The sequence below is a fragment of the Pseudophryne corroboree genome, chromosome 8 (assembly GCF_028390025.1).
Source record: "Pseudophryne corroboree isolate aPseCor3 chromosome 8, aPseCor3.hap2, whole genome shotgun sequence".
Taxonomy (NCBI): domain Eukaryota; kingdom Metazoa; phylum Chordata; class Amphibia; order Anura; family Myobatrachidae; genus Pseudophryne; species Pseudophryne corroboree.
Window position 1 is genome coordinate 170,628,483 of NC_086451.1, and position 12,861 is coordinate 170,641,343.

At 34.7% G+C, this 12,861-nt stretch overlaps 3 non-coding genes across 3 annotated transcripts; all 3 read right to left on the reverse strand.

The window, feature by feature from the left end:
• Window positions 1–4,901: 4,901 nt before the first annotated feature.
• On the reverse strand, window positions 4,902–4,975 carry TRNAS-ACU (transfer RNA serine (anticodon ACU)). The gene has a single exon. It is a non-coding gene; the product is annotated as a tRNA-Ser (tRNA).
• Window positions 4,976–10,746: 5,771 nt separating this feature from the next.
• On the reverse strand, window positions 10,747–10,820 carry TRNAS-ACU (transfer RNA serine (anticodon ACU)). Its single transcript has one exon. It is a non-coding gene; the product is annotated as a tRNA-Ser (tRNA).
• Window positions 10,821–11,915: 1,095 nt separating this feature from the next.
• TRNAS-ACU (transfer RNA serine (anticodon ACU)) lies at window positions 11,916–11,989 on the reverse strand. Its single transcript has one exon. It is a non-coding gene; the product is annotated as a tRNA-Ser (tRNA).
• Between the last annotated feature and the right edge of the window lie 872 nt (window positions 11,990–12,861).

Below are 12,861 nucleotides of genomic sequence, written 5' to 3' on the forward strand. Positions count from 1 at the left end.
TAAAGCCAGAAAATTAAGAGCTGTTTAATCACTCAATTGGATTTTTTTGCCAGCATATTTCTTTTTCTCTGCAACCCACTGCTAAATTGTGCTTCCTAGCTGTTTTTATAAAATCACTGAATCAAATCTGATTACATCAGAGAAGGCCAGGTACCCTACACCATAAGAGGGGGTTTGAAATGTTGACTTGTCTACTTAAAGATCACCAAAATCTGATCACAAGGTCAATTACGTCCCTGGGTGGGATTGAACCACCAACCTTTTGGTTTATAGCCGTTCACACTAACTGATTGCGCCACAGAGACATTTTGCAAAAGTATATACTGACAAAGGCTAATAAGCATTCATCTAAAACGTTTCCTAGAAAAACTTTAAAAAGTCAATAATCTGGAGAGTTTTTGTAAGATGTTTCTTCCATCAACCAACGAAGAAACACATTGGTACTTTCCTATGATGAGTGAGTGCTTCAGGATCTCTTGCACTTACATGTGCAGCAGAGTACTGCAATGGAAGCATGCTGGGCCCATAACCCAGAGGTAGGCAGATTGAAACTATCCTTTGCTATATGCATTTTTTTTGTTAATTTAAGTAAACAAAACTGGGATTGATATTTTTGCTCTTTTATTTTTACTTAAAGTACAATAACTTTTACCATTTTAATTTGTTTTAATAGTATATTGACAGTATTGTTTTCTTTCAAAAATCCACTTAATTTTCTTTACCCTATTATTTAAATGGTAATTGACAAAAACAAACTACATTGTCACCAGAAGAGCAATACAAAATGTACAAGTGATATATTAAAATCATCTTTCCAGCTTGAATTTCAATGATGCATTGGGGCAACGATTTTGTGAGAAACATCTTCACCCTTAAATAAAGATTTTCTTAATTCCTTACCTGTGTGCTAATTAGATATCACCTTGTTTTCACATTAAACAGACTTCCACATGAGAAAGCAGCAAGGATGCAGTGGCGTTAATGTTTCCTGGTGTCAACCCGTATTATTTCAGTAGACATTGAAATGAGGATGCATCTTGCTGCCTTTCCAATGAAGCAAATTTAATTTAGTATTAGGTGAAAAACCATCCCTACAAAGGTGTTAATCAGAGACTTGGCTTTGTGGACACTTTTCAGAGAACAAATTTGTTAGCATAAAAATAAAGCCAGAAAATTAAGAGCTGTTTAATCACTCAATTGGATTTTTTTGCCAGCATATTTCTTTTTCTCTGCAACCCACTGCTAAATTGTGCTTCCTAGCTGTTTTTATAAAATCACTGAATCAAATCTGATTACATCAGAGAAGGCCAGGTACCCTACACCATAAGAGGGGGTTTGAAATGTTGACTTGTCTACTTAAAGATCACCAAAATCTGATCACAAGGTCAATTACGTCCCTGGGTGGGATTGAACCACCAACCTTTTGGTTTATAGCCGTTCACACTAACTGATTGCGCCACAGAGACATTTTGCAAAAGTATATACTGACAAAGGCTAATAAGCATTCATCTAAAACGTTTCCTAGAAAAACTTTAAAAAGTCAATAATCTGGAGAGTTTTTGTAAGATGTTTCTTCCATCCACCAACGAAGAAACACATTGGTACTTTCCCATGATGAGTGAGTGCTTCAGGATCTCTTGCACTTACATGTGCAGCAAAGTACTGCAATGGAAGCATGCTGGGCCCATAACCCAGAGGTAGGCAGATTAAAACTATCCTCTGCTATATGCATATTTTTTTGTTAATTAAAGTAATCCAAAACTGGGATTGATATTTTTGCTCTTTTATTTTTCATTAAAGTACAATAACTTTTACCATTTTAATTTGTTTTAATAGTATATTGAAAGTATTATTTTCTTTAAAAAATCCACTTAATTTTCTTTACCCTATTATTAAAATGGTAATTGACAAAAACAAACTACATTGTCACCAGAAGAGCAATACAAAATGTACAAGTGATATATTAAAATCATCTTTCCAGCTTGAATTTCAATGATGCATTGGGGCAACGATTTTGTGAGAAACATCTTCACCCTTAAATAAAGATTTTCTTAATTCCTTACCTGTGTGCTAATTAGATATCACCTTGTTTTCACATTAAACAGACTTCTACATGAGAAAGCAGCAAGGATGCAGTGGCGGTAATGTTTCCTGGTGTCAACCTGTATTATTTCAGTAGACATTGAAATGAAGATGCATCTTGCTGCCTTTCCAATGAAGCAAGTTTAATTTAGTAATAGGTGAAAAACCATCCCTACAAAGGTGTTAATCAGAGACTTGGCTTTGTGGACACTTTTCAGAGAACAAATTTGTTAGCATAAAAATAAAGCCAGAAAATGAAGAGCTGTTTAATCACTCAATTGGATTTTTTTTGCCAGCATATTTCTTTTTCTCTGCAACCCACTGCTAAATTGTGCTTCCTAGCTGTTTTTATAAAATCACTGAATCAAATCTAACTCTGATTACATCAGAGAAGGCCAGGTACCCTACACCATAAGAGGGGGTTTGAAATGTTGACTTGTCTACTTAAAGATCACCAAAATCTGATCACAAGGTCAATTATGTCCCTGGGTGGGATTGAACCACCAACCTCTTGGTTTATAGCCGTCCACACTAACTGATTGCGCCACAGAGACACTTTGCAAAAGTATATTCTGACAAAGGCTAATAAGCATTCATCTAAAACGTTTCCTAGAAAAACTTTAAAAAGTCAATAATCTGGAGAGTTTTTGTAAGATGTTTCTTCCATCCACCAACGAAGAAACACATTGGTACTTTCCCATGATGAGTGAGTGCTTCAGGATCTCTTGCACTTACATGTGCAGCAAAGTACTGCAATGGAAGCATGCTGGGCCCATAACCCAGAGGTAGGCAGATTAAAACTATCCTCTGCTATATGCATATTTTTTTGTTAATTAAAGTAATCCAAAACTGGGATTGATATTTTTGCTCTTTTATTTTTCATTAAAGTACAATAACTTTTACCATTTTAATTTGTTTTAATAGTATATTGAAAGTATTATTTTCTTTAAAAAATCCACTTAATTTTCTTTACCCTATTATTAAAATGGTAATTGACAAAAACAAACTACATTGTCACCAGAAGAGCAATACAAAATGTACAAGTGATATATTAAAATCATCTTTCCAGCTTGAATTTCAATGATGCATTGGGGCAACGATTTTGTGAGAAACATCTTCACCCTTAAATAAAGATTTTCTTAATTCCTTACCTGTGTGCTAATTAGATATCACCTTGTTTTCACATTAAACAGACTTCCACATGAGAAAGCAGCAAGGATGCAGTGGCGATAATGTTTCCTGGTGTCAACCTGTATTATTTCAGTAGACATTGAAATGAGGATGCATCTTGCTGCCTTTCCAATGAAGCAAGTTTAATTTAGTAATAGGTGAAAAACCATCCTTACAAAGGTGTTAATCAGAGACTTGGCTTTGTGGACACTTTTCAGAGAACAAATTTGTTAGCATAAAAATAAAGCCAGAAAATGAAGAGCTGTTTAATCACTCAATTGGATTTTTTTGCCAGCATATTTCTTTTTCTCTGCAACCCACTGCTAAATTGTGCTTCCTAGCTGTTTTTATAAAATCACTGAATCAAATCTAACTCTGATTACATCAGAGAAGGCCAGGTACCCTACACCATAAGAGGGGTTTTGAAATTTTGACTTGTCTACTTAAAGATCACCAAAATCTGATAACAACGTCAATTACGTCCCTGGGTGGGATTGAACCACCAACCTTTTGGTTAATAGCCATACACACTAACTGATTGCGCCACAGAGACACTTTGCAAAAGTACATACTGACAAAGGCTAATAAGTATTCATCTAAAACGTTTCCTAGAAAAACTTTAAAAAGTCAATAATCTGGAGAGTTTTTGTAAGATGTTTCTTCCATCAACCAACGAAGAAACACATTGGTACTTTCCCATGATGAGTGAGTGCTTCAGGATCTACTGCACTTACATGTGCAGCAGAGTACAGCAATGGAAGCATGCTGGGCACATAACCCAGAGGTAAGCAGATTGAAACTATCCTCTGCTATATGCATTTTTTTTTGTTAATTAAAGTAATCCAAAACTGGGATTGATATTTTGGCTCTTTTATTTTTACTTAAAGTACAATAACTTTTACCATTTTAATTTGTTTTAATAGTATATTGACAGTATTGTTTTCTTTCAAAAATCCACTTAATTTTCTTTACCCTATTATTAAAATGGTAATTGACAAAAACAAACTACATTGTCACCAGAAGAGCAATACAAAATGTACAAGTGATATATTAAAATCATCTTTCCAGCTTGAATTTCAATGATGCATTGGGGCAACGATTTTGTGAGAAACATCTTCACCCTTAAATAAAGATTTTCTTAATTCCTTACCTGTGTGCTAATTAGATATCACCTTGTTTTCACATTAAACAGACTTCTACATGAGAAAGCAGCAAGGATGCAGTGGCGGTAATGTTTCCTGGTGTCAACCTGTATTATTTCAGTAGACATTGAAATGAAGATGCATCTTGCTGCCTTTCCAATGAAGCAAGTTTAATTTAGTAATAGGTGAAAAACCATCCCTACAATGGTGTTAATCAGAGACTTGGCTTTGTGGACACTTTTCAGAGAACAAATTTGTTAGCATAAAAATAAAGCCAGAAAATGAAGAGCTGTTTAATCACTCAATTGGATTTTTTTTGCCAGCATATTTCTTTTTCTCTGCAACCCACTGCTAAATTGTGCTTCCTAGCTGTTTTTATTAAATCACTGAATCAAATCTAACTCTGATTACATCAGAAAAGGCCAGGTACCCTACACCATAACAGGGGGTTTGAAATTTTGACTTGTCTACTTAAAGATCACCAAAATCTGATAACAAGGTCAATTACGTCCCTGGGTGGGATTGAACCACCAACCTTTTGGTTAGTAGCCGGACACACTAACCGATTGCGCCACAGAGACACTTTGCAAAAAGTACATACTGACAAAGGCTAATAAGCATACATCTAGAACGTTTCCTAGAAAAACTTTAAAAAGTCAATAATCTGGAGAGTTTTTGTAAGATGTTTCTTCCATCAACCAACGAAGAAACACATTGGTACTTTCCTATGATGAGTGAGTGCTTCAGGATCTCTTGCACTTACATGTGCAGGAGAGTACTGCAATGGAAGCATGCTGGGCCCATAACCCAGAGGTAGGCAGATTGAAACTATCCTTTGCTATATGCATTTTTTTTGTTAATTTAAGTAATCAAAACTGGGATTGATATTTTTGCTCTTTTATTTTTACTTAAAGTACAATAACTTTTACCATTTTAATTTGTTTTAATAGTATATTGACAGTATTGTTTTCTTTCAAAAATCCACTTAATTTTCTTTACCCTATTATTAAAATGGTAATTGACAAAAACAAACTACATTGTCACCAGAAGAGCAATACAAAATGTACAAGTGATATATTAAAATCATCTTTCCAGCTTGAATTTCAATGATGCATTGGGGCAACGATTTTGTGAGAAACATCTTCACCCTTAAATAAAGATTTTCTTAATTCCTTACCTGTGTGCTAATTAGATATCACCTTGTTTTCACATTAAACAGACTTCCACATGAGAAAGCAGCAAGGATGCAGTGGCGTTAATGTTTCCTGGTGTCAACCCGTATTATTTCAGTAGACATTGAAATGAGGATGCATCTTGCTGCCTTTCCAATGAAGCAAATTTAATTTAGTAATAGGTGAAAAACCATCCCTACAAAGGTGTTAATCAGAGACTTGGCTTTGTGGACACTTTTCAGAGAACAAATTTGTTAGCATAAAAATAAAGCCAGAAAATTAAGAGCTGTTTAATCACTCAATTGGATTTTTTTGCCAGCATATTTCTTTTTCTCTGCAACCCACTGCTAAATTGTGCTTCCTAGCTGTTTTTATAAAATCACTGAATCAAATCTAACTCTGATTACATCAGAGAAGGCCAGGTACCCTACACCATAAGAGGGGGTTTGAAATGTTGACTTGTCTACTTAAAGATCACCAAAATCTGATCACAAGGTCAATTATGTCCCTGGGTGGGATTGAACCACCAACCTTTTGGTTTATAGCCGTTCACACTAACTGATTGCGCCACAGAGACACTTTGCAAAAGTATATACTGACAAAGGCTAATAAGCATTCATCTAAAACGTTTCCTAGAAAAACTTTAAAAAGTCAATGATCTGGAGAGTTTTTGTAAGATGTTTCTTCCATCCACCAACGAAGAAACACATTGGTACTTTCCCATGATGAGTGAGTGCTTCAGGATCTCTTGCACTTACATGTGCAGCAAAGTACTGCAATGGAAGCATGCTGGGCCCATAACCCAGAGGTAGGCAGATTAAAACTATCCTCTGCTATATGCATATTTTTTTGTTAATTAAAGTAATCCAAAACTGGGATTGATATTTTTGCTCTTTTATTTTTCATTAAAGTACAATAACTTTTACCATTTTAATTTGTTTTAATAGTATATTGAAAATATTATTTTCTTTAAAAAATCCACTTAATTTTCTTTACCCTATTATTAAAATGGTAATTGACAAAAACAAACTACATTGTCACCAGAAGAGCAATACAAAATGTACAAGTGATATATTAAAATCATCTTTCCAGCTTGAATTTCAATGATGCATTGGGGCAACGATTTTGTGAGAAACATCTTCACCCTTAAATAAAGATTTTCTTAATTCCTTACCTGTGTGCTAATTAGATATCACCTTGTTTTCACATTAAACAGACTTCCACATGAGAAAGCAGCAAGGATGCAGTGGCGATAATGTTTCCTGGTGTCAACCTGTATTATTTCAGTAGACATTGAAATGAGGATGCATCTTGCTGCCTTTCCAATGAAGCAAGTTTAATTTAGTAATAGGTGAAAAACCATCCCTACAAAGGTGTTAATCAGAGACTTGGCTTTGTGGACACTTTTCAGAGAACAAATTTGTTAGCATAAAAATAAAGCCAGAAAATTAAGAGCTGTTTAATCACTCAATTGGATTTTTTTGCCAGCATATTTCTTTTTCTCTGCAACCCACTGCTAAATTGTGCTTCCTAGCTGTTTTTATAAAATCACTGAATCAAATCTAACTCTGATTACATCAGAGAAGGCCAGGTACCCTACACCATAAGAGGGGGTTTGAAATGTTGACTTGTCTACTTAAAGATCACCAAAATCTGATCACCAGGTCAATTATGTCCCTGGGTGGGATTGAACCACCAACCTTTTGGTTTATAGCCGTTCACACTAACTGATTGCGCCACAGAGACACTTTGCAAAAGTATATACTGACAAAGGCTAATAAGCATTCATCTAAAACGTTTCCTAGAAAAACTTTAAAAAGTCAATAATCTGGAGAGTTTTTGTAAGATGTTTCTTCCATCCACCAACGAAGAAACACATTGGTACTTTCCCATGATGAGTGAGTGCTTCAGGATCTCTTGCACTTACATGTGCAGCAAAGTACTGCAATGGAAGCATGCTGGGCCCATAACCCAGAGGTAGGCAGATTAAAACTATCCTCTGCTATATGCATATTTTTTTGTTAATTAAAGTAATCCAAAACTGGGATTGATATTTTTGCTCTTTTATTTTTCATTAAAGTACAATAACTTTTACCATTTTAATTTGTTTTAATAGTATATTGAAAGTATTATTTTCTTTAAAAAATCCACTTAATTTTCTTTACCCTATTATTAAAATGGTAATTGACAAAAACAAACTACATTGTCACCAGAAGAGCAATACAAAATGTACAAGTGATATATTAAAATCATCTTTCCAGCTTGAATTTCAATGATGCATTGGGGCAACGATTTTGTGAGAAACATCTTCACCCTTAAATAAAGATTTTCTTAATTCCTTACCTGTGTGCTAATTAGATATCACCTTGTTTTCACATTAAACAGACTTCCACATGAGAAAGCAGCAAGGATGCAGTGGCGATAATGTTTCCTGGTGTCAACCTGTATTATTTCAGTAGACATTGAAATGAGGATGCATCTTGCTGCCTTTCCAATGAAGCAAGTTTAATTTAGTAATAGGTGAAAAACCATCCTTACAAAGGTGTTAATCAGAGACTTGGCTTTGTGGATACTTTTCAGAGAACAAATTTGTTAGCATAAAAATAAAGCCAGAAAATGAAGAGCTGTTTAATCACTCAATTGGATTTTTTTGCCAGCATATTTCTTTTTCTCTGCAACCCACTGCTAAATTGTGCTTCCTAGCTGTTTTTATAAAATCACTGAATCAAATCTAACTCTGATTACATCAGAGAAGGCCAGGTACCCTACACCATAAGAGGGGGTTTGAAATTTTGACTTGTCTACTTAAAGATCACCAAAATCTGATAACAAGGTCAATTACGTCCCTGGGTGGGATTGAACCACCAATCTTTTGGTTAATAGCCATACACACTAACTGATTGCGCCACAGAGACACTTTGCAAAAGTACATACTGACAAAGGCTAATAAGCATTCATCTAAAACGTTTCCTAGAAAAACTTTAAAAAGTCAATAATCTGGAGAGTTTTTGTAAGATGTTTCTTCCATCAACCAACGAAGAAACACATTGGTACTTTCCCATGATGAGTGAGTGTTTCAGGATCTACTGCACTTACATGTGCAGCAGAGTACAGCAATGGAAGCATGCTGGGCACATAACCCAGAGGTAAGCAGATTGAAACTATCCTCTGCTATATGCATTTTTTTTTGTTAATTAAAGTAATCCAAAACTGGGATTGATATTTTGGCTCTTTTATTTTTACTTAAAGTACAATAACTTTTACCATTTTAATTTGTTTTAATAGTATATTGACAGTATTGTTTTCTTTCAAAAATCCACTTAATTTTCTTTACCCTATTATTAAAATGGTAATTGACAAAAACAAACTACATTGTCACCAGAAGAGCAATACAAAATGTACAAGTGATATATTAAAATCATCTTTCCAGCTTGAATTTCAATGATGCATTGGGGCAACGATTTTGTGAGAAACATCTTCACCCTTAAATAAAGATTTTCTTAATTCCTTACCTGTGTGCTAATTAGATATCACCTTGTTTTCACATTAAACAGACTTCTACATGAGAAAGCAGCAAGGATGCAGTGGCGGTAATGTTTCCTGGTGTCAACCTGTATTATTTCAGTAGACATTGAAATGAAGATGCATCTTGCTGCCTTTCCAATGAAGCAAGTTTAATTTAGTAATAGGTGAAAAACCATCCCTACAAAGGTGTTAATCAGAGACTTGGCTTTGTGGACACTTTTCAGAGAACAAATTTGTTAGCATAAAAATAAAGCCAGAAAATGAAGAGCTGTTTAATCACTCAATTGGATTTTTTTTGCCAGCATATTTCTTTTACTCTGCAACCCACTGCTAAATTGTGCTTCTTAGCTGTTTTTATTAAATCACTGAATCAAATCTAACTCTGATTACATCAGAAAAGGCCAGGTACCCTACACCATAACAGGGGGTTTGAAATTTTGACTTGTCTACTTAAAGATCACCAAAATCTGATAACAAGGTCAATTACGTCCCTGGGTGGGATTGAACCACCAACCTTTTGCTTAGTAGCCGGACACACTAACCGATTGCGCCACAGAGACACTTTGCAAAAAGTACATACTGACAAAGGCTAATAAGCATACATCTAGAACGTTTCCTAGAAAAACTTTAAAAAGTCAATAATCTGGAGAGTTTTTGTAAGATGTTTCTTCCATCAACCAACGAAGAAACACATTGGTACTTTCCCATGATGAGTGAGTGCTTCAGGATCTCTTGCACTTACATGTGCAGCAGAGTACTGCAATGGAAGCATGCTGGGCCCATAACCCAGAGGTAGGCAGATTGAAACTATCCTTTGCTATATGCATTTTTTTTGTTAATTTAAGTAATCAAAACTGGGATTGATATTTTTGCTCTTTTATTTTTACTTAAAGTACAATAACTTTTACCATTTTAATTTGTTTTAATAGTATATTGACAGTATAGTTTTCTTTAAAAAATCCACTTAATTTTCTTTACCCTATTATTAAAAGGGTAATTGACAAAAACAAACTACATTGTCACCAGAAGAGCAATACAAAATGTACAAGTGATATATTAAAATCATCTTTCCAGCTTGAATTTCAATGATGCATTGGGGCAACGATTTTGTGAGAAACATCTTCACCCTTAAATAAAGATTTTCTTAATTCCTTACCTGTGTGCTAATTAGATATCACCTTGTTTTCACATTAAACAGACTTCTACATGAGAAAGCAGCAAGGATGCAGTGGCGGTAATGTTTCCTGGTGTCAACCTGTATTATTTCAGTAGACATTGAAATGAGGATGCATCTTGCTGCCTTTCCAATGAAGCAAGTTTAATTTAGTAATAGGTGAAAAACCATCCCTACAAAGGTGTTAATCAGAGACTTGGCTTTGTGGACACTTTTCAGAGAACAAATTTGTTAGCATAAAAATAAAGCCAGAAAATGAAGAGCTGTTTAATCACTCAATTGGATTTTTTTTGCCAGCATATTTCTTTTACTCTGCAACCCACTGCTAAATTGTGCTTCCTAGCTGTTTTTATTAAATCACTGAATCAAATCTAACTCTGATTACATCAGAAAAGGCCAGGTACCCTACACCATAACAGGGGGTTTGAAATTTTGACTTGTCTACTTAAAGATCACCAAAATCTGATAACAAGGTCAATTACGTCCCTGGGTGGGATTGAACCACCAACCTTTTGGTTAGTAGCCGGACACACTAACCGATTGCGCCACAGAGACACTTTGCAAAAAGTACATACTGACAATGGCTAATAAGCATACATCTAGAACGTTTCCTAGAAAAACTTTAAAAAGTCAATAATCTGGAGAGTTTTTGTAAGATGTTTCTTCCATCAACCAACGAAGAAACACATTGGTACTTTCCCATGATGAGTGAGTGCTTCAGGATCTCTTGCACTTACATGTGCAGCAGAGTACTGCAATGGAAGCATGCTGGGCCCATAACCCAGAGGTAGGCAGATTGAAACTATCCTTTGCTATATGCATTTTTTTTGTTAATTTAAGTAATCAAAACTGGGATTGATATTTTTGCTCTTTTATTTTTACTTAAAGTACAATAACTTTTACCATTTTAATTTGTTTTAATAGTATATTGACAGTATAGTTTTCTTTAAAAAATCCACTTAATTTTCTTTACCCTATTATTAAAAGGGTAATTGACAAAAACAAACTACATTGTCACCAGAAGAGCAATACAAAATGTACAAGTGATATATTAAAATCATCTTTCCAGCTTGAATTTCAATGATGCATTGGGGCAACGATTTTGTGAGAAACATCTTCACCCTTAAATAAAGATTTTCTTAATTCCTTACCTGTGTGCTAATTAGATATCACCTTGTTTTCACATTAAACAGACTTCCACATGAGAAAGCAGCAAGGATGCAGTGGCGATAATGTTTCCTGGTGTCAACCTGTATTATTTCAGTAGACATTGAAATGAGGATGCATCTTGCTGCCTTTCCAATGAAGCAAGTTTAATTTAGTAATAGGTGAAAAACCATCCCTACAAAGGTGTTAATCAGAGACTTGGCTTTGTGGACACTTTTCAGAGAACAAATTTGTTAGCATAAAAATAAAGCCAGAAAATGAAGAGCTGTTTAATCACTCAATTGGATTTTTTTTGCCAGCATATTTCTTTTACTCTGCAACCCACTGCTAAATTGTGCTTCCTAGCTGTTTTTATTAAATCACTGAATCAAATCTAACTCTGATTACATCAGAAAAGGCCAGGTACCCTACACCATAACAGGGGGTTTGAAATTTTGACTTGTCTACTTAAAGATCACCAAAACCTGATAACAAGGTCAATTACGTCCCTGGGTGGGATTGAACCACCAACCTTTTGGTTAGTAGCCGGACACACTAACCGATTGCGCCACAGAGACACTTTGCAAAAAGTACATACTGACAATGGCTAATAAGCATACATCTAGAACGTTTCCTAGAAAAACTTTAAAAAGTCAATAATCTGGAGAGTTTTTGTAAGATGTTTCTTCCATCAACCAACGAAGAAACACATTGGTACTTTCCCATGATGAGTGAGTGCTTCAGGATCTCTTGCACTTACATGTGCAGCAGAGTACTGCAATGGAAGCATGCTGGGCCCATAACCCAGAGGTAGGCAGATTGAAACTATCCTTTGCTATATGCATTTTTTTTGTTAATTTAAGTAATCAAAACTGGGATTGATATTTTTGCTCTTTTATTTTTACTTAAAGTACAATAACTTTTACCATTTTAATTTGTTTTAATAGTATATTGACAGTATAGTTTTCTTTAAAAAATCCACTTAATTTTCTTTACCCTATTATTAAAAGGGTAATTGACAAAAACAAACTACATTGTCACCAGAAGAGCAATACAAAATGTACAAGTGATATATTAAAATCATCTTTCCAGCTTGAATTTCAATGATGCATTGGGGCAACGATTTTGTGAGAAACATCTTCACCCTTAAATAAAGATTTTCTTAATTCCTTACCTGTGTGCTAATTAGATATCACCTTGTTTTCACATTAAACAGACTTCCACATGAGAAAGCAGCAAGGATGCAGTGGCGATAATGTTTCCTGGTGTCAACCTGTATTATTTCAGTAGACATTGAAATGAGGATGCATCTTGCTGCCTTTCCAATGAAGCAAGTTTAATTTAGTAATAGGTGAAAAACCATCCTTACAAAGGTGTTAATCAGAGACTTGGCTTTGTGGACACTTTTCAGAGAACAAATTTGTTAGCATAAAAATAAAGCCAGAAAATG